An 18,245-nucleotide genomic window follows, 5' to 3' on the forward strand; every position below is an offset into this window, starting at 1 on the left:
GGGTTTGAGGGGTGCAGCCACCCCCCTCCCGCCACCGCCCCCTTTTATTTCATTTTTTCATTTCAAAATAAAATTTTCATATATTTGAGCGCTACTACAGAAGCTGTACACATTCATGCATTATATATAGATCGAGCAAACAAATATTCGAAGCAAAAGTCTATTCGTAGACTCCTTACATATACATGGAGCTCACGACTACCGGGACTAGAGCCCGTCGTCTATTCAAACTATTACACGGGGATCATGACCATTTGCTATTTGGACTAAATCTGCCTTTGTCGTCTATAATTTCTCTCATCAAAAGTCCCGCCACTTCCTCCGCAATTCCTAGTAGGTGTTCGCGTGGTTGGAGCTTCTCCCGCATGAACTCGACCTATATAGGAAAATGAGATGAATATGACTATATCAATCTTGATAACGAAATATTGACGATAATAAATTAAAGTTGTGAATGTTATTGCTTACGTTGAATCTATTATCGTTCTTCTCAGTGGTTAACATGCGAATGTACTCGCAAACATAGTATCCACATAGATTCGTCCCCTGTGGCTGCTGGTCGCACGGTACTGAAGGAGATATGCCCTAGAGGCAATAATAAAGTGGTTATTATTTATATCTTTATGTTTATGATAAATGTTTATATATCATGCTAGAATTGTATTAACCGAAACATTAGTACATGTGTGATATGTAGACAAACAAGAAGTCCCTAGTATGCCTCTTAAACTAGCTTGTTGATTAATGGATGATTAGTTTCATAATCATGAACATTGGATGTTATTAATAACAAGGTTATGTCATTGTGTGAATGATATAATGGACACACCCAATTAAGCGTAGCATAAGATCTCGTCATTAAGTTATTTGCTATAAGCTTTCGATACATAGTTACCTAGTCCTTATGACCATGAGATCATGTAAATCACTTATACCGGAAAGGTACTTTGATTACACCAAACACCACTGCGTAAATGGGTGGCTATAAAGGTGGGATTAAGTATCCGGAAAGTATGAGTTGAGGCATATGGATCAACAGTGGGATTTGTCCATCCCGATGACGGATAGATATACTCTGGGCCCTCTCGGTGGAATGTCGTCTAATGTCTTGCAAGCATATGAATGAGTTCATAAGAGACCACATACCACGGTACGAGTAAAGAGTACTTGTCAGGAGACGAGGTTGAACAAGGTATAGAGTGATACCGAAGATCAAACCTCGGACAAGTAAAATATCGCGAGACAAAGGGAATTGGTAATATATGTGTATGGTTCATTCGATCACTAAAGTCATCGTTGAATATGTGGGAGCCATTATGGATCTCCAGATCCCGCTATTGGTTATTGGTCGGAGTGAGTACTCAACCATGTCCGCATAGTTCTCGAACCGTAGGGTGACACACTTAAAGTTGGATGTTGAAATGGTAGCACTTGAATTATGGAATGGAGTTCGAATATTTGTTCGGAGTCCGGATGAGATCCCGGACATCACGAGGAGTTCCGGAATGGTCCGGAGAATAAGATTCATATATAGGATGTCATTTTATGTGAAATAAAATGTCGCGGAAGGTTCTATGGAAGGTTCTAGAAGGTTCTAGAAAAGTCCGGAAGAAACCACCAAGGAAGGTGGAGTCCACAAGGGACTCCACCTCCATGGCCGGCCAGCCCTAGATGGGGTGGAGTCCCAAGTGGACTCCACCATAGGGGCCGGGCAACCCCCACATGGGAGGTGGGAATCCCACCTTTGGGTGGGAGTCCTAGTTGGGCTAGGTTTCCCCCTCCTATGGAAGGTTTTGGTTTCGGGTCTTATTCGAAGACTTGGACACCAACACTTGGGATCCACCTATATAATGAGGGGCCAAGGGAGGGGGCCGGCCACCCCAAGACCACAAGCTGGCCGCCTCCCATAGAGTGGCCGGCCACCCCTCCCAAACCCTAGCCAAGCTCCTCTCCTCCATATTGCCCGCATAGCTTAGCGAAGCTCCGCCGGACTTCTACACCGCCACCGACACCACGCCGTCGTGCTGTCGGATTCAAGAGGAGCTACTACTTCGCTGCCCGCCGGAACGGGGAGGTCGACGTGGTCTTCATCAACAAGAGAACGTGTGTCCGAGTACGGAGGTGCTGCCCGATTGTGGCACCGTGATCAAGATCTTCTACGCGCTTTTGCAAGCGGCAAGTGATCGTCTACCGCAGCAACAAGAGCCTCCTCTTGTAGGCTTTGGAATCTCTTCAAGGGTGAGACTCGATACCCCCTCGTTGCTACCGTCTTCTAGATTGCATCTTGGCTTGGATTGCGTGTTCGCCGTAGGAAAATTTTTTGTTTTCTATGCAACGTTATCCTACAGTGGTATCAGAGCCGTGTCTATGCATAGATGGTTGCACGAGTAGAACACAATGGTTTGTGGGCGTTGATGCTCTTGTTATCTTTAGTTTGAGTACTTTGCATCTTTATGGCATAGTGGGATGAAGCGGCTCGGACTAACTTTACATGACCGCGTTCATGAGACTTGTTCCTCGTTCGACATGCAACTTGTATTGCATAAGAGGCTTTGCGGGTGTCTGTCTCTCCTACTATAGTAAAGATTCAATTTACTCTTCTATTGAAAACATTAGTATCAACGTTGTGGTTCATGTTCGTAGGTAGATTAGATCTCTCTCGAAAACCCTAAACCACGTAAAATATGCAAACCAAATTAGAGACGTCTAACTTGTTTTTGCAGGGTTTGGTGATGTGATATGGCCATAATGTGATGATGAATATGTATGAGATGATCATTATTGTATTGTGGCAACCGGCAGGAGCCTTATGGTTGTCTTTAAATTTCATGTTGAGTAGTATTTCAAAGTAGTTGTAATAGTTGCTACATGGAGGACAATCATGAAGACGGCGCCATTGACCTTGACGCTACGCCGACGATGATGGAGATCATGCCCGAAGATGATGGAGATCATATCCGTGCTTTGGAGATGAAGATCAAGGCGCAAGAACAAAAGGGCCATATCATATCACATATGAACTGCATGTGATGTTAATCCTTTTTATGCATCTTATTTTGCTTAGATCGCGACGGTAGCATTATAAGATGATCCCTCACTAAAATCTCAAGATAATAAAGTGTTCATCCTTAGTAGCACCGTTGCCAAGTCTTGTCGTTTCGAAGCACCTCGTGATGATCGGGTGTGATAGATTCAATAAGTACATATAACGGGTGCAAGACAGTTTTGCACATGCGGATACTAAGGTGGCCTTGACGAGCCTAGCATGTACAGACATGGTCTCGGAACACGTGATACCGAAAGGTAGAGCATGAATCATATGGTTGATATGATGAACACTTTGAGTGTTCGCCATTGAAATCACACCTTTTCTCGTGATGATCGGGTTTAGGTGCGGTGGATTTGGTTCGTGTGATCACTAAGACAATGCGAGGGATATTGTTTTGAGTGGGAGTTCACTTAGGTTTTTAATTATGTTGAATTAAAATTTGAACTCAATTTGTCATAAACTTAGTCTAAACTATTGCAAATATATGTTGTAGAGATGGCATCCCCAATCAATTTTAATCAGTTCCTAGAGAAAGAGAAACTTAAGAGCAACGGTAGCAACTTCACCATTGGTTCCGTCATGTGAGGATCTTCCTCTCGGCGGAAATCTGCAATTTGTGCTTGATGCACCGCTAGGTGACCCTCCTGCCAGAAGATGAATCCGATGAAGTAAAAGCTGTTTTACGCGACTCGGAAAACTCGGTACTCTCAAGTTCGGTGTGCCATCCTGTGCGATGCAGGAATCCGATCTTCAAAAACGTTTTGAGCACCATGATCCTCATGAGTTGATGAATGAGCTGAAAGCTATATTCGAGACTCATGCGGCGATGGAATGCTATGAAGCATCGAAACATTTCTTGGTGTATGATGGAAGAAGGCAGCTCCGTTAGTGAGCACATGCTCGCCATGACCGGGCATGCGAAGAAACTCGATGACTTGGGAATAGTGATTCCTAACGGACTGGGATTAATCGTGTCCTTCAATCACGCCACCAAGTTACAAGAACTTTGTGATGAACTACAATATGCAGAACATGAACAAGGAGTTACCTGAACTTTTTGGCATGCTAAAAAATGCTTAGATTGAGATAAACAAAGAGAACCAAGTGTTGATGGTCAACAAGACCACCGGTTTCAAGAAACAGGGCAAGTCTAAGGGAAAATTCAAGAAGGGTGGCAAGAAAGCTGCCACGCCTCCTATGAAACCTAAGAACGGCCCTAAGCCCGATGCTGAGTGCTATTCGCAAGGAGAAGGGACAACTGGAAGCGTAATTGCTCCAAGTATCGGCTGATCTGAAGAGCGGCCTTGTCAAGAAGAAGAAAGAAGGTATATTTGATATACATGTTATAGATGTTCATTTCACTGGTTCTCGTTCTAGTACACAGGTATTTGATCTTGGTTCGGTTGCTCATATTTGTAACTCGAAACAGGAACTAAAGAATAAACGACAAACTGTGAAAGATGAAGTGACGATGCGCGTTGGAAACGGATCCAAGGTCAATGTGATCGCAGTCGGCACACTTCCTCTACATCTACCTTCGGGATTAGTTTTAAGCCTAAATAATTGCTATTATGTACCTGCGTTGAGCATGAACATTATATCTGGATCTTGTTTAATGCAAGACGGTTATTCATTCAAGTCTGAGAATAATGGTTGTTCTATTTTTATGAATAATATCTTTTATGGTCGAGCACCACAAAAGAATGGCTTATTTCTATTAGATCTCGATAGTAGTGATACGCATATACATAACATTGATGCTAAGCGAATTAAACTTAATGATAATTCTACTTATATGTGGCACTTTGTCGTCTTGGTCATATTGGAGTGAAACGCATGAAGAAACTCCATACTGATGGATTACTTGAATCACTTGACTTTGAGTCACTTGATAGATGCGAAGCATGTCTAATGGGTAAAATGACAAAGACTCCATTTTACGGTATGATGGAGCGAGCATGACTTATTGGAAATCATACATACAGATGTATGTGGACCAATGAGCGTAGCATCGCGCGGTGGTTATCGTTATGTTCTAACCTTCACAGATGATCTGAGTAGATATGGGTATATCTATTTCATGAAACATAAATCCGAAACTTTCGAGAAGTTTAAGGAATTTCAAAGTGAAGTAGAAAATCAACGTAACAAGAAGATCAAATTTCTACGATCTGATCGTGGAGGTGAATATCTGAGTTATGAGTTTGGCATGCATTTAAAGAAATGCGGAATACTTTCACAATTGACACCGCCGGGAACACCTCAACGAAACGGTGTGTCCGAACGTCGTAATCGAACTCTCTTAGATATGGTTCGTAGTATGATGTCTCTTACTGATTTGCCGTTATCATTTTGGAGTTATGCATTAGAGACAGCCGCATTCACTTTAAATAGAGCACCATCAAAATCCGTAGAAACGACACCGTATGAATTATGGTTTAATAAGAAACCTAAACTGTCGTTCCTGAAAGTTTGGGGTTGTGAAGCCTATGTAAAGAAGTTACAACCGGACAAGCTAGAACCCAAAGCGGAGAAATGCATCTTCATAGGATACCCTAAGGAAACTATAGGGTACACTTTCTATCACAAATCCGAAGGCAAAATCTTTGTTGCTAAGAACGGAACCTTTCTTGAGAAAGAATTTCTCACTAAAGAAGTGACTGGAAGAAAAGTAGAACTCGATAAGATTGATGAATCTATACTCGTTGATCAGAGTAGCGCAGTACCGGAAGTTGTACCTGTACCGCCTACACCGGCAACAGAGGAAGCTAATGATAATGATCATGAAACTTCGAACGAGGAAACTATTGAACCTCGCAGATCGACAAGGGAACGTGCCACTCCTGATTGGTATGATCCTTGTCTAAATGTCATGATTGTAGATAACAATGATGAGGACCCTGCGACGTATGAAGAAGCGATGATGAGCCCAGATTCCAACAAATGGCAAGAAGCCATGAAATCCGAAATGGGATCCATGTATGATAACAAAGTATGGACTTTGGTAGACTTACCTGATAGCCGAAAGGCTGTCGAGAATAAATGGATCTTCAAGAGAAAAACAGATCTTGATGGTAATATTATCGTCTATAAAGCTCGACTTGTCGCAAAGGGTTTCCGACAAATTCAAGGAGTTGACTACGATGAGTCTTTCTCACATGTATAGAATCTAAAATGTGTGTGGTTTTTGTTATCTATAGCTGCATTTTTCGTTTATGAGATTTGGCTGATGGATGTCAAAACTTCGTTCCTTATTGGAGATATTGAGGAAGAGTTGTATATGGTACAACCCAAAGGTTTTGTCGATCCTAAAAATGCCGACAAAGTATGCAAACTTCAGCGTTCAATCTATGGACTGAAGCAAGCATCAAGAAGTTGGAACCGACGCTTTGATAAGGTAATCAAAGACTTCGGGTTTATACGATGTCATGGAGAGGCCTGTATTTACAAGAAAGTGAGTGGGAGCTCTGTAGCATTCCTGATATTATATGTAGATGACATATTATTGATCGGGAATGATATAGAACTATTAAGCGATGTTAAGGGTTATTTGAATAATAGTTTTTCAATGAAAGACCTTGGTGAAGCATCGTATATATTAGGCATCAAGATTTATAGAGATAGATCAAGACGCCTAATAGGGCTATCACAGAGTACATATCTGGACAAGATTCTAAAGAAGTTTAGAATGGACGAAAGTAAGAAAGGGTTCTTACCTATGTGACCGAGCAAGGTATTGAGTAAAACTCAAGGACCGGCTACGAGAGAAGAAAGAGAAAGGATGTGTAACATCCCCTATGCCTCGGCAGTAGGATCTATCATGTATGCCATGCTATGTACTAGACCGGACATAGCACATGCGTTAGTTTGACTAGCAGATATCAAAGTGATCCAGGAATGGAACAACTGGACAGCGGTCAAGAATATCCTGAAGTACTTGAAAAGAACTAAGGATATGTTTCTTTGTTATGGAGGTGACCAAGAGCTCGTTGTAAACGGTTACACCGATGCAAGTTGGAACACCGATCCTGATGACTCTAAGTCACAATCTGGATACGTGTTTATATTGAATGGTGCTGCGATGGCTAGGCAAGCTCGAAGCGGTGCACGGTGGCGAAGTCTTCAACGGAATCGTAGTACATAGCGGCTTCGGAAGGCTTCATCGAAGCGGTATGGATGAAGAGGTTCATTGTAGAGCTCGGTGTGGTTCCTAGTGCATTGGACCCATTAATCATTTACTGTGATAACATGGGTGCCATCGCCAATGCACAAGAGCCAAGGTCACACAAGAGGCTGAAGCATATCAAGCTGCGTTACCACTCGATTCGCGAGTACATCGAAGATGGAGAAGTAAAGATTTGCAAAGTACACACCGATCTGAATGTAGCAGATCCGTTGACTAAAGCTCTCCCTAGGGCAAAGCATGACCAACACCGAATGCCATGGGTGTTAGGTATATTACAATGTAATCTAGATTATTGACTCTAGTGCAAGTGGGAGATCAAGGAGATATGCCCTAGAGGCAATAATAAAGTGGTTATTATTTATATCTTTATGTTTATGATAAATGTTTATATATCATGCTAGAATTGTATTAACCGAAACATTAGTACATGTGTGATATGTAGACAAACAAGAAGTCCCTAGTATGCCTCTTAAACTAGCTTGTTGATTAATGGATGATTAGTTTCATAATCATGAACATTGGATGTTATTAATAACAAGGTTATGTCATTGTGTGAATGATATAATGGACACACCCAATTAAGCGTAGCATAAGATCTCGTCATTAAGTTATTTGCTATAAGCTTTCGATACATAGTTACCTAGTCCTTATGACCATGAGATCATGTAAATCACTTATACCGGAAAGGTACTTTGATTACACCAAACACCACCGCGTAAATGGGTGGCTATAAAGGTGGGATTAAGTATCCGGAAAGTATGAGTTGAGGCATATGGATCAACGGTGGGATTTGTCCATCCCGATGACGGATAGATATACTCTGGGCCCTCTCGGTGGAATGTCGTCTAATGTCTTGCAAGCATATGAATGAGTTCATAAGAGACCACATACCACGGTACGAGTAAAGAGTACTTGTCAGGAGACGAGGTTGAACAAGGTATAGAGTGATACCGAAGATCAAACCTCGGACAAGTAAAATATCGCGAGACAAAGGGAATTAGTAATATATGTGTATGGTTCATTCGATCACTAAAGTCATCGTTGAATATGTGGGAGCCATTATGGATCTCCAGATCCCGCTATTGGTTATTGGTCGGAGTGAGTACTCAACCATGTCCGCATAGTTCTCGAACCGTAGGGTGACACACTTAAAGTTGGATGTTGAAATGGTAGCACTTGAATTATGGAATGGAGTTCGAATATTTGTTCGGAGTCCCGGATGAGATCCCGGACATCACGAGGAGTTCCGGAATGGTCCGGAGAATAAGATTCATATATAGGATGTCATTTTATGTGAAATAAAATGTCGCGGAAGGTTCTATGGAAGGTTCTAGAAGGTTCTAGAAAAGTCCGGAAGAAACCACCAAGGAAGGTGGAGTCCACAAGGGACTCCACCTCCATGGCCGGCCAGCCCTAGATGGGGTGGAGTCCCAAGTGGACTCCACCATAGGGGGCCGGCCACCCCCCACATGGGAGGTGGGAATCCCACCTTTGGGTGGGAGTCCTAGTTGGGCTAGGTTTCCCCCTCCTATGGAAGGTTTTGGTTTCGGGTCTTATTCGAAGACTTGGACACCAACACTTGGGATCCACCTATATAATGAGGGGCCAAGGGAGGGGGCCGGCCACCCCAAGACCACAAGCTGGCCGCCTCCCATAGAGTGGCCGGCCACCCCTCCCAAACCCTAGCCAAGCTCCTCTCCTCCATATTGCCCGCATAGCTTAGCGAAGCTCCGCCGGACTTCTACACCGCCACCGACACCACGCCGTCGTGCTGTCGGATTCAAGAGGAGCTACTACTTCCGCTGCCCGCTGGAACGGGGAGGTGGACGTCGTCTTCATCAACAACCGAACGTGTGACCGAGTACGGAGGTGCTGCCTGTTCGTGGCGCCGGAACCGATCGTGATCAAGATCTTCTACGCGCTTTTGCAAGCGGCAAGTGATCGTCTACCGCAGCAACAAGAGCCTCCTCTTGTAGGCTTTGGAATCTCTTCAAGGGTGAGACTCGATACCCCCTCGTTGCTACCGTCTTCTAGATTGCATCTTGGCTTGGATTGCGTGTTCGCCGTAGGAAATTTTTTTGTTTTCTATGCAACGTTATCCTACAGGTACAGGAGTAAATGTTAGCTTCTCTGTGAAGTTACCTTTATTGCGCTTCTTGAAAACTCTCCAAACCCTGCCAGGCAAAAGAATGATTGAATGAGTGTATAATTAATTGATATCTCACCAAAGATATAGCGCGGCAATTAATGATTGAAATTACCTCTGGAGCAACTTCTGCAAGTCAAGGAACCCTTCCAGGCCTCTACTCAATGGGTCCCTTACTTCAACTATTCCCTTATCAACTTGAATGTCTAGCAGAATCCAGTGGAAACTGCACGTATATATATATATATATATATATATATATATATATATATATATATATATATATATATTACACTTAACATCGAGCAAAAAAAATTGAATTTGTACAACAAATCAGTAAGACTCTCACCTGTAGTTGTAAGGAAACAGTATTGAATCACAGAAATGTTGCTCCGTTATAAACCTTAGTAGGTTTCCCCCCGTTTCTTCGTCTTTATCCCTTACCGTGTCATGATGTACTTTATCTGGGTCAACAAACCCAATATTAGTTATATTCTTTATTCTGCATTCATCGATCTTCAGTCTGCATAAGAGAGTACATAAGATATAGTGAGTATATGCAATAAACAGGAACAACTGAATGAACAGGAACTTATATGTAGTTAACAACTTACAAGCAATAGCAGCTCATGAGAGATTTGTCGAGGGAGTCTAAATTGAATAACTGCCAGAGTTCGGAAATCTCAATATGGAGAACCTCCCTTCGGAAGTAATATGCATCTGGGATATTCGCCACGATGAATGTCGTGTTCTCCTTGCACACATCAAGGTACCACTGATGCAAATTCCGCATATGCGTTAGCAGTTGATGCAGTCGCTCTCTGCTCCCATTGCCACGCCATAGTGCCGGCTCACCTTCAGGTCCTAATGCAGGTAAAACATAGCCGATCGCCACCTTAAGAGATATGTTCCTGAACACCTCATGGAGATCACAAGGTGTTTGCTCCTTGATTCCATCCACGGGGTAGCCAGGACCGCCATCTATCATCCGTGTACATTCAGGCGGGGCCTCCGAGTCAGTCACGCTAATGCTTCGCCGCTGAGATATGCCGGCGGTATTATCTGGCTCGCGCCGTCCTTTAAGTTCGTCAATCTCCCGCTGCTGCTGGTCAAGTCGGCGTTGGAACTCGATCATCCGGTCATTCTGCACCTCCAGCTGGCGTTGTTTTGCTCTCGCTCGGCTTCTATAAGTCTCCGCGTCGTCCGGAAACCTAAGCGACCACGGATAACTAGGGCCGAAGCCTCTTGTTCGTCCTCCCTTTTCAGGATTACCAAGGACAAGCGTCAGCAAGTCTTTCTCTCTATCGGGAACAAACTTCAATTTTCCCGAATTAATATATGCCGTCACTTGAAGCCATTTTTTCCTGGGTATCTTAACCTTGCTGTCACTTTGAACAAGGTTCCCTGTCCGCATGTCATACTCACAACCATGCGCAAGGAACCAAGTTTGAGCCCTCAAATCCCAGTTTTCTCGGATGGGTTCTGGAATGATCCCATTCCGCTGCATCTCAGCCTCTTGTTCATCCCACTTAGGCATGGCTACTTGGTAGCCCCCTCGCCCCGTATGATGGTGATATGTCTTTTCGCTTGCATTCTTCTTATTTCTCTTTGACAATGCCACATCATCCTCTGAGCTCTTGTACTTCACAAATGCATCCCAGTTATGCTCCTGCTTCGATAGATAGCCTTCGAATTTTGGAGGCTTGTTGTCCTCCTTATAATTTGCCCATAACCGGTTCTTCCACGCCCGGAAAAGTTCCCCCATCTTCTGAAGAGCCCACTTCTTCACTAGCTGCCTCTGCTTGTCCATCTCAGTCTGCGATCCCAATTCTGGCAAGGTGAAATGTGCCATGAGGTCGTCAAAAAGCTTGTCTTTGTACCTATCGGCAACCTCACTTTCGGGCACCTTCTTGCTCTTGTTCCATTCTCTAATAGTGATCGGGATGCGATCCCTAACCATAACTCCGCACTGATTTTTAAATGTCGTTGCGGCTTGTGCGGGTTCCAGCGGTTGGCCTTTAGGTGATATACATGTAATTGTCCAGTGGTCATCTTTGCCCAACTTCTTTGCCGGGCCTCGTTTGTCCAACTTATTTTAGGAGGCCTAAGAGAATAAAAATTAATTAATTTATATACATGTACATATAGAATTCCATTAATAGATCTAGTGATCATATACCTCGCCATCACAGGAGCCGTCGGCTTCTCCATCACCGGATCCGTGGTCATCTCCATCACCGGAGTCGTGGTCTTCTCCATCAACGAAGAATTCGTCTTGTCCATCACCGGAGCCGTCGGCGTCGCGGATTATGTCCTCGACTATGTCGACTATGTCTTCATGTTCAAAGTCTCGATGGAATAATGGATCCATTATTTCTGCAAAATATTAAATCGATAAGTACATGTTCTAACCCTAACCAAACACTAACCAAACCCTAACCCTAACCAAACCCTAACCCTAAGCAAACACTAACCAAAACTAAATCGTCTCCGTGGGGTTTACATCGATGGTGCGGGGCCTAGTTCGCGCAGCGTGAGGTAGATGATCTCGGCAATGCGTGCTCACGTGAGGAAGAGGGTGTTCGCGAGAGGGAGAGGGCATCGGCGTCGGGTGTTCGCGAGAGGGAGAGGGCGTCGGCGTCGGGTGTTTGCGAGAGGGAGAGGGCGTCGGGTGTTCGCGAGAGGGAGAGGGCATCGGCGTCGGTGTTTGCGAGAGGGAGAGGGCGTCGGCGTCGGTTGTTTGCGAGAGGGAGAGGCTGTCGGCGTCGGGTGTTTGCGAGAGGGAGAGGGCGTCGGCGTCGGTTGTTTGCGAGAGGGAGAGGGCCGGTGTTGGCGTCGGGTATCTATCTTATCTTAAAACTAAATATCTTAAAACTAATTACTAAACTAAAACTAAATATCTTAAAACTAATTACTAAACTAAAACTTAAACTAATTAACTAAATTATATACAATAATAAAACTTAAGCATGACGTCGGCCCAGGCCTTGCCGGCCAGGTCGAGCACGGCCTCCGCCGCTCGCCGGCGCGCGGGGCACCGTGGAGGGGCGCGTTGGACGCGCGGCGTCCCCACGAGCCAAAAGAGGGCGGCGCCGCCCTCCAATGGTCGCCGGAGCGACCACGGCGGCGATGGCGGGCGGCAGAGCTCGCGGGCTCACGACGGCCGAAGGCTACAGGAGGCGGGCGAGCGAGCGGAGGGCAGCAAGATGCTCGAAGCTCACCGCGGAGCTTCTGGTGTCGACGGCGAGGCGAGGGGGGGCCCGGCAACGCCGGCGAGCGGCGGAGGCCGGCAGCTCAGATGTCGGCCGATTCGGCCGGTAGGGAGCTCCTCGGCTGGCACTGCTTGGTGGCGGAGGTCGAGGGCGACGCAGCGGAGCTGATGGTGGCGTCGGCCGAGCGCGGGGAGGCGCAGAACGGCGGCGGCGGCGGCGAAATCCGGCAGCCTGGCGGCGCTTCGCTAGGGTTCGGGTCGTCGCAGGTTGTGGCTCGCCCCGCGCGCGGCGGCTTTTATAGGCCACCCCCTTTTGTCGCGGGTGGTGGCACGGCCCGCGACAAAAGGTACCCCTTTTGTCGCGGGCCGTGCCACCACCCGCGAAAAGTGGGGGGGCCTTTGTCGCGGGTCGTGCCATCACCCGCGACAAAAGGCGTGGGGGCTGATCCGTGGCCTGTGCATCCAACGGCTCCGGCCATTTTAATCCAACGGCCTGGAGCCGTTGGATGAAAAGGCCACGGATCAGCCCCCTTTTCTGATCCGTGGCCTGTGCATCCAACGGCTCCAGGCCGTTGGATTAACGGCCTGGAGCCATTGGATGAAAAAGCCACGTGTCGCCGCCGCTTCCACGTGCCTCGCCCCGCCGCCGCCGGCGTGCGACGTGTAGCCCCCGCTTACACGTGCCATGCCCCGCGTGCGCTATAAAGCGCCGCGTGCGCGTGCAACCACACGTCGCCGCCGCCTCCGCTCATTCGTCTCCGGGATGCCGCCGCGCCGCCGCGGGTGGTCCGGTTTCCGTGGCGTCCGAGCGCGTCCGAATGGTAGGTTCTATGCCGAGATGCGCGCCGGTGGCTTCCGCCTCACCCTCGGCACGTACAACACGCCGGAGCTAGCGGCGCGCGCTTACGACGCGGCCGCGTGGCGATTTCGGTGGCCACGGCGCGACATGAACTTCCCGGACGTCGAATCGCTAGAGGAGGCGGAGTTCCTCGCGCCAGCACCGTGCCTCGTCGACGACGAGGACCGTCGCCGCCACCGCCAGGTGCAGCGCCGGATCGCCATCGCTGAGCACGATGAGGAGTTGATGCGCCAGTGGAGGGCGCAGTTCCCCAGCGACGTCGACAACACCGACGCGTTCTTCGCTGACCTCAGGGCACAGCGCAGGTCCGACAGGCGCCACCGTCGGGCCGTCGCCGAGTTCGAGCTCGACAACCCGAATACAACTTGGGCCGACAACGACCCTCAGTGGGATGACATTTGGACCGAGACAACCTCCGACGACGAGTAGACTAGACTAGTCGTTTATCTATTTTAATTGTATTTTCAATGTTTTTTAGACTATGTTCGATCTTCTATGTTCTACAAAAATGTGTAACCTTTTCTGTCGGTGGGATAAGGACGCATGTGTAACGCGGGACTAAAGATGTCGCTCAGGTTTTATATGTGAAGGACATGAGTAGAAAACTGAGGAAAAATGAAAGATAAGAAAACGAGTACATCATGCGATGATCCAAAGGCCTAGGAGTACATCTTGGAATGTTGGAGTGATTTAGTCATACTCCTGCCTAGGCCTATAATATGCATACTCGTAATCTTCGTAGTCGCCTCCGTTGTACTGGTAGTCGTCGCCTTCTAAGTTGCCGTCGTCGTCGTCGCTGCCGTCGCTGTCGTCGTCGCTGTCGTCGGGCGGCGCTCGTGGCTTGAACCTCGACTGGTACTGAGGGTAGCGCAGGCGGGGGATATCGCCGGCCGTGATGTTGTCCATGACGCTCTGTAGAGTCCGACCGCCCCACCATAGCCGACAGCCGGCCTCGTGGAAGTTCCCAGGTGGCAGACCGTCCTCCTCATACCTGGCGAGAGCCCTCTCACGCCGATTGATGAAGAAGGCGTCCCAAGTCTGCTGGTTGTCGGGATGCCAGTGGGGATTCATCCGCTGCTCCGGCGTGAGGTCGAGGTAGTAGTGGTTCGTGATGGCCGCCCGGCGCGCAGTACCCTGAGGGACGGGAGGGACCGGCACGCCTCCGGTGCTTAGGCTCCAGCCGTCGGGGACGCGGTAGCCCGGTGGGCAAGGGTAGTTCGAGGCGCAAAGCTCCTCCACCTGCTGGTAGGTTAGAGTGGGTACGGTGGAAGCCATGAGAGAGTGATGAGAGATTGTAGAGATGTGATAATGCTGGCCAAGCCGGGCTACTAATATATAGTGAGAAATGGCGGGAAAAAATGTGGGCGGGAAGACAGGAGGCGGGAAGACAGAGGCGGGAAGAAATGGCGGGAAGAAATGGCGGGAAGAAGAGGAATCCAGAGCTGGTCATCTAACCTTTAGTCCCGGCTGGTGGGTGCAACCGGGACTAAAGGTGGTTTTTGTGTCATCTAACAAAACTGTCGGTGGGATAAGGAGGTCTGGGTAAGCTTTAGTCCCGGCTGGTGGGTGCAACCGGGACTAAAGCTGTCGGCAGGATAAGGACGTGTGGGTGGACGCACTGCTCGATGAGATAAAGCATGTAGCGCACGACGCCCTGTCGGAGGAACAAGACAAAGCAGAAGCGGCGCAGCTTCTCGATGAGAGTTTCATCCCCATGGATGAAGGAAAGGGTTGGGAAATCTCCCGTGGCGCAGCTTCTTGAAGATGTCGTTGGTGCACACGCCCTACGGCATCTTCGAAAGTTGCGCCTCGAGAAAATTATCCTGCAAGCCCGTCAAAGACTCCATCTCCTCTAATATCTTACATACAGTTACATGATTACACAAAAACTAGTAGCTCAGGGTACAAGAGGAGGGTTCTCATTATTACATAAATGTAGAGATTGTCTTGGGAACTATTAAGAATACATTATTACATAAATGTAGAGATTGTCTTGGGTTTTCTTCTGCGCCGTAGCCATGGAGAATCTTCATCATTTAGCAAGATGCTTGGATCAATTTTCACCGTGAAGGGCGGAATTTCTTTAAACTTATTATAATCTTCTGACATGTCTGTCTTGTCATCCACTCCCACGATGTTTCTTTTCCCCGAAAGAACTATGTGGATCTTTGGTTCCTCGGTTGATGTATTCTTTTGTTGATTTCTTTTTCTCGGTTTGCTAGACATGTCCTTCACGTAGAAAACTTGAGCCACCTCGTTGGCTAGGACGAATGGCTCGTCCATGTACGCAAGATTGTTGAGATCCACTGTTGTCATACCGTACTTATCGTCTACCTGTAGACCGCTGAGCTTTACCCATTTGCACCGAAACAAAGGGACCTTAAAAGTAGATCCATAGTCTAGTTCCCATATCTCCTCTATGTACCCATAATATGTGGTGGTCTGCCCATTCTCGTCTTTTGCATCGAAGCGGACACCACTGTTTTGGTTGGTGCTCTTTTTATCTTGGACGATCGTGTAAAATGTATTCTCATTTATCTCGTACCCTTGGAATGTACATATGTTTGAAGATGGTAACCTGGCCAACAAGTGCAGCTGCTCTACGACAGTGGTGTCACTCATGAGATGTCTTTGCAACCAATTGCCGAAGGTATTCATGTGTTGACGTGTAATCAAGGACTCGGGCTGGCCCGGGTTTATTTCTCGTACAACATTCTTGTGTATCTCGATGTACGGAGCCACCAACCTGGAATTGTATAAAACTGTGTAGTGTGCTTGATTGAAAGAAAGCTTGTCCCTGCACACCGTTGCTTTTCTTCCTACTGTGCCTTTTCCAGTCAGCCTCCCCTTATACCGAGATTCAGGAACACCAATCGGCTTAAGGTCAGGAAGAAAGTCAACACAAAACTCAATGACCTCCTCTGTTCCGTAGCCCTTTGAGATACTTCCTTCTGGCCTAGCGCAGTTATGAAGATATTTCTTTAAGACTCCCATGAACCTCTCGAAGGGGAACATATTGTGTAGAAATACAGGACCGAGAATTCTAATATCTTCAACTAGGTAAACGAGGAGGTGCGTCATAATATTGAAGAAGGATGGTGGGAACAACAACTCGAAGCTGACAAGACATTCGACCACATCAACCTGTAGCCCTGACAAAGTTTCTGGATCCATTACCTTCTGACAAATTGCATTGAGGAATGCACATATCTTCACAATGGCTAGTCGAACATTTTCTGGATCCATTACCTTCTGGGAACAACAACTCGAAGCTGACAAGACATTCGACCACATCAACCTGTAGCCCTGACAAAGTTTCTGGATCCATTACCTTCTGACAAATTGCATTGAGGAATGCACATATCTTCAAAGTTGCACCGGGCCTAAAGGCGGCGCCACGTGGTGCGGCCAGGGCGCTCGCGGTGGATGGCCTTTGGTCCCGGTTCGTGGTACGAACCGGGCCTGGAGGTCCTCTGCCGCGGCACAGGTTTAGGCTGGAGCAGCGTTTCTCTGCCGCGGCAGAAAAACAGGGCGTTTCTCTGCCGCGGCAGAGTTTCAGCAATGCATATATATCATTCAAGAAACCACAAAATATCGTCGTGAATATATATAGACATCGTCAATAGTACATGTAATGCATGCATATTTACAATATAAAGTCGGATCTCTTTACTAAATCTATTAGCTTCTACGAAGTTGCTCAACATATAGCTATAAACTCCCGATAGTGCGCTCCACCTCGGGCAATGACCTCGGTAAGAAAGAATCCCGCGATTTCCTCTTGAATTGCTCGTATTTGATCCTCCGTTATGAGAGTGTCCCGCAGGCGTATCATCTATATTTAAAAAAGGAGATCAGTATATATATATATGAATGGAACTCAATACAATAGATGGTACTAATTAAGATTAATTGTGAAAATTTGTTATCGTACACGAGTGTGGTGTATACGGGCATCCCCACCCTTGGGACAGGACATGTCACGAATGAAGGTGCAGACGTAGTATCCACATAAGTTATTCCCGGGTTCCTGCCTCATACACTTTACGAAAAAATAGTTCGATCAAACTAATAATCAAGCATCGTATTGAAAGTAAATATCATATATAGAGTTTCACGGACATAGCTATATATATAGTACTACTTACAGGGTAATCTTGAAATGTAAGCTCCGGTTTCCATTTACCCGGAACAGTATTGATGAACCGTTTCCAAGCCCTGCCCGGCAAAAAATAATGAGTAAATGAGTTATTGATTAGTTGATGATATCGTCGAATTAGAACAGATGAAGATGCCAATACGAAATTGATTGAAATTACCTCTGGAGGATGGCAGCCATGTCCGCCCATTCCGCATGTTCTTTACGTTTCGAGTCCATGACATTTACGACTCCTTTGTGAAGATCAATGATTAGGAGAATAAAGTGGAATCTGCACAAGCATAGCTCAATGATTACGAGAATAAAGTGGAAGCTGCACAAGCATAATGTATGTTATATATAACACTCACTTGAAGTTGTAGGGAAAGAATATATCCTCTTTGTTTGCTTGCTTCACTAAAAACATTACCATGTTGTCCTCTGTGTCCTTGGGGTACTGTTGAACCGTAACTTCATGAACTGTGTCTGGGTCAATGAACCCCAGCTCGAGGAGCTTGCCTCTTTTGCATTCGAGCTTCTTCATTCTGCATAATTAAATGTATAGCGTACACAAAGAATATAGTGAGGATAATTGTTAGTGCAAATGAATGAGCTGAGCTACAGACTTAATTACATAAATAAATCACTTACAGGCA

At 46.5% G+C, this 18,245-nt stretch overlaps 1 protein-coding gene and 1 long non-coding RNA gene across 5 annotated transcripts in view; one reads left to right on the plus strand and one right to left on the minus strand.

The window, feature by feature from the left end:
• LOC127319780 (cysteine-rich receptor-like protein kinase 44) overlaps positions 1-18,245 on the plus strand; it is a 115,875-nt gene that overhangs the window by 65,418 nt on the left and 32,212 nt on the right. The window lies entirely within an intron of this gene.
• Positions 17,272-17,872, minus strand: LOC139831189 (uncharacterized). The gene is made up of 3 exons (XR_011745854.1): positions 17,771-17,872; positions 17,600-17,669; positions 17,272-17,493 (listed from the first exon to the last, which is right to left on the minus strand). It is a non-coding gene; the product is annotated as an uncharacterized lncRNA (long non-coding RNA).

This window comes from Lolium perenne, chromosome 5 (genome assembly GCF_019359855.2).
Source record: "Lolium perenne isolate Kyuss_39 chromosome 5, Kyuss_2.0, whole genome shotgun sequence".
In the NCBI taxonomy this organism is placed as follows: Eukaryota; Viridiplantae; Streptophyta; class Magnoliopsida; order Poales; family Poaceae; genus Lolium; species Lolium perenne.